General features: G+C 46.9%; 1 pseudogene; it reads right to left on the bottom strand.

Moving 5' to 3' along the window:
• Window positions 1-285: 285 nt before the first annotated feature.
• On the bottom strand, window positions 286-1,473 carry LOC136132551 (transcription factor IIIA-like; annotated as a pseudogene).
• Window positions 1,474-2,377: the final 904 nt, after the last annotated feature.

The raw sequence follows: 2,377 nt of genomic DNA, 5'->3' as shown, positions 1-2,377 counted from the left end.
CCATTGGTGAAAGTGGGGTGTTAAAGTCCCCTACTACAATTGTGTTACTGTTGATTTCCCTTTTTATGGCTGTTAGCATTTGCCTTATGTATTGAGGTGTTCCTATGTTGGGTGCATAAATATTTACAATTGTTATATCTTCTTCTTGGATTTATCCCTTGATCATTACGTAGTTTCCTTTTTTGTCTCTTGTAATAGTCTTTATTTTGAAGTCTATTTTGTCTGATATGAGAATTGCTACTCTACTTTTTTTTTTTTTTTCCCCAATGCTCTGCACCAGTGATGTTAATAAAAACGTGCTTCTGAGAGAATATAACTGAGCTGGCTGGTCTGCAGTCCTTCAAACAAAACAGTTTGGTGTGTAGCTGAGGCCAGCGTCACCACGGCGTAGGGCACCTTGCTCTCAGTGCAGTTCAGCAACCCCCCATTTCTGGACAAAGACACACCCGGACCTGTTTCCTTTTAGGAGGGGTGTACCCACTGAGCCGAGAGGCCAGACTCCATTTTTCACGAGATGGTCTCACTTTGAGCTTCATTTTCTTCTTTTCAGGGTCATGCACAACAGCTTGACTGCTGAGGCTCTGCTTCCTGGCAGATGTCTTGCCACAACCAGTGTGCTCACACACGAACGGGTGCTACTCCTTGTGGAACGAGAGGATGTGGCTCTGGAGGTTGAACACGGTGGTTTAGGTGCAGCCACAGCCTTCCATGGGGCACCGACACACATCCCTCTCTGGGGCATGAATTCTCATGTGCTGCTTCAGGAAATCCTTGCGTTTAAATATTTTCTGGCACACGTTACGTTATGTCCTCTTTATGGGTTTCTCTCACATGTTCCAGAAGCTCTGTCCATGTTTTTGCCACAAAAGAACAGTCTTTTTGACATATATAGCCCTCGTGGACCTTCCCATGTCACTTCAGACTGCTGGGGGAAGCAAAGATTTTTCCACATCCTTTGTGGGTACACCTGAACAGCGGTTCATTGGTGTGCTGGCACTGATGGATTTTCAGCTGCTGATGCTTCTTAAAGGTCTTCTTACAACTGTAAAACTGCATACATATTGTTTTTGCTGGTTTTCATGTTTGCTTTCAAAATGTTTCTTCAAGTTTGATTTTGTGTTGAATTTTTGATCACAGCCGCTAGCTGTACAAAGGGCTTTTCTCCAGTGTGAACAGGGCGTGGCGGCTGGGGTCGTAGTCCCTGACGAAGGTCTTGGCACACCCTTCATGGTCACAAACAAACAGTCCCTCCCCCGTGTGCTTGCACAGGTGTGCGTCTAGTTTCCTGGCCTTGTTGTAATTGGCGCTGCAGTCGGGGAAGGAGCAGATGTACCTCTGAGGGGGCTCCGGGAGCTCCGGGGCTAGGCTCTCGCTGGCCACGAGGACCACGTCGGCAATGATCAGGGATGACACTGCCTCAGCAACCGAGTCAGTCTGGCTCCAGGGTGCCTGGTGCCAGACACTCGGCCACATGCTGAGCCACATGCTGTGAACCAATGCTGACCATCTGCTCCAGGAGATCCTATGCATGACCCCACTGCACTTCCGGGAGTGCGGCCCTGGTGGAGTGGGGTGGGGCTGGAGTGCCCACTCCAGCTTTCTTTTGATTTCCATTTGCATGGAATATATTTTTCCATCCCCTCACTTTCAGTCTGTATGTGTCCCTAGGTCTGAAGTGGGTCTCTTGTAGACAGCATATGTATGGGTCTTGTTTGGTATCCATTCAGCCACTCTTTGTCTTTTGGTTGGAGCATTTAATCCATTTACATTTAAGGTAGTTATTGATATGTATGTTCCTATTACCATTTCTTAATTGTTTTGGGTTTGTTATTGTAATCTTTTCCTTCTCTTGTGTTTCCTGCCTGGAGAAGTTCCCTTAGCATTTGTTGTAGAGCTGGTTTGGTGGTGCTGAATTCTCTTTGCTTTTGCTTGTCTGTAAAGCTTTTGATTTCTCTGTCAAATCTGAATGAGACCCTTGACAGGTAGAGTAATCTTGGTTGTAGCTTTTTCCCTTTCATCACTTTAAATGTGTCCTGCCGCTACCTTCTGGCTTGCAGAGTTTCTGCTGAAAGATCAGCTGTTAACCTTATGGGGATTCCCTTGTATGTTAATTGTTGCTTTTTGCTTGCTGCTTTTAACATTTTTTCTTTGTATTTAATTTTTTTTTTTTTTTTTTTTTTTTTTTGCGGTACGCGGGCCTCTCACTGTTGTGGCCTCTCCCATTGTGGAGCACAGGCTCTGGATGCGCAGGCCCAGCGGCCATGGCTCACAGGCCCAGCCACTCCACGGCATGTGGGATCTTCCCAGACCAGGGCACAAACCCATGTCCCCTGCATCAGCAGGCGGACTCTCGACCACTCTGCCACCAAGGAAGCCC

The sequence above is a fragment of the Phocoena phocoena genome, chromosome 13 (genome assembly GCF_963924675.1).
Source record: "Phocoena phocoena chromosome 13, mPhoPho1.1, whole genome shotgun sequence".
NCBI lineage: Eukaryota > Metazoa > Chordata > Mammalia > Artiodactyla > Phocoenidae > Phocoena > Phocoena phocoena.
The sequence above is the reverse complement of the archived record's forward strand: the minus strand, read 5'-3'. Positions and strand labels throughout refer to the sequence as shown.